This window comes from Mus musculus, chromosome X, assembly GCF_000001635.26.
Source record: "Mus musculus strain C57BL/6J chromosome X, GRCm38.p6 C57BL/6J".
Taxonomy (NCBI): domain Eukaryota; kingdom Metazoa; phylum Chordata; class Mammalia; order Rodentia; family Muridae; genus Mus; species Mus musculus.
The window spans coordinates 78,624,280-78,626,159 of record NC_000086.7 but is presented as its reverse complement, the minus strand read 5'-3'; the positions used below and the strand labels follow the sequence as shown (position 1 = coordinate 78,626,159).

Genomic DNA, 1,880 nt, shown 5'->3' with positions numbered 1-1,880 from the left:
TTCTTAGGAAAAGAACAGTACACAGTCTTGTGCTGTTCAAGAGACAGTTCTGTCCGAAAATCTACTTTTAATTAACCAAAGCACTTTAGATGCAATATCATTTTAACATAATACAATGTTATTTTAACATAATATAATGGGCAGGAAAGATGTCTCAGCAGCTAAGAGCACTGGCTGCTCTTCCAGAGGTCTTGAGTTCAATTACCAGCAATCACATGGTGGTTTACAACTATCTGAAAATTGGATCCAATAGCCTTTTCTGGTGTGTCTGAAGACAGCAACAGGGTTCTCTCTGTCTCTCTCTCTCTTTCTCTCTCCCTCTCACTCTCTACATATATATTATATATGTAAATAAATCTTTAAAAAAGAAGACATTACTTAAAACTGAACAAAATCAAACTAGAAATGAAAGTGATAATAAAATACAAAATTATGCAATTAATATGTTAACTCAGATAATACATATTTCTGTCATATACACTATGATGTTTTAAAATATACATTGTAGAAAAGTTACATCTATCTAATTAACAAACCTATCACTTCACATGCTTATCCTTTTTTATAGTTTAATGTATTTTAATAACAAACTTACAGGAACAGCACAGAAGACTGACAACATTAAAAACATGTACTTGTATGTAGGACAACTCTGTTAGAAAAGTATAGTGAATGGATGGAATCTACTGTGTGATAAAAATGTTACAAACACCATTTAGTTGCTATCAATAAGAAATTTACTTATTAAAAAAAATCCAAATGCTGGCATTGTCCAGAAATTTTTATCAGGTTTATTTTATTTATAATTGTTATAAAGTTGAACTGTTGAAATGTGTTCACTGAAACATTTTGCTTGCATTAATGCTTTACATCGTGCATTTATATTAAAAATTCACACACAAATGAATGTGAAGAAACACCAATACCTGATTCTGTCCCCTATGTTTCTACTGGCAATCATATACTTAGGTACCTTTGACCCCATGGAAAAAATATCTAACATTCAGATCTACTGATAACAGGAAGAAGAGGAAAAAAAAAATTTTTTTTGAGAATAAAATGTTTCCCCTCATAGTGGACTCTTAAGCACGTTCTCCGCGTATGCAGTGTGCTAGCTGGATATATTTTGGCATAATTGTTACACGTTTGGCAGGGATAGCACACAGGTTGGTATCTTCAAAAAGGCCAACCAGATAGGCCTCACTTGCCTCCTACAAAGCACCAATAGCTGCACTCTGGAAGCGCAGATCTGTTTTGAGGTCCTGAGCAATTTCTCGCACCAGACGCTGAAAGGGGAGCTTGCAGATCAGAAGTTCAGTACCAGGCCTGTAACGATGAGGTTTCTTCACCCCTCCATTAGAGGGTGCACTCTTGTGAGCGGCTTTTGTAGCCAGTTGTTTCCTGGGTGCTTTACCACCGGTGGATTTGTGGGCAGTCTGCTTTGTACGAGCCATGGTATGGACACCTCCTTACTTACCCCCCTTCTCCTTCGGATGGAGCCCGGCAAGCAAGAGGTGGCGCTCACTTATCATTTTTATAGTGGTAGCACATACCAACAATTCCCAAGCATATAATATGTGGCCATTAATTTGGTTTTGTTAGGAACGGTATTGGCTCAAGACCCCTCACGACCAAGTTATCAAGCCCAAAGGAGAATTATTTGCCCCAGAACAGAGGGATGGGAATAAGAGACAAAGACAGGAGAAAATAAGAGGGAGAAGTGGAAGAAGACAAAGGAGAAGGGAGAAAGTGGGCAAGGGAGTGGATTAAGGGCCCAAATGGAACAAAGATTGTTTCTGAATAGAGAGGAGATAGATGTGGCACATATAGAGAAATTGAGGTTTATAAAGGTACAAGGAGAAACTCTGCATTAGGCTGAG

The 1,880-nt window shown here is 37.6% G+C and overlaps 1 pseudogene; it reads right to left on the bottom strand.

Moving 5' to 3' along the window:
• Gm8757 (predicted gene 8757) lies at positions 564–1,522 on the bottom strand (annotated as a pseudogene).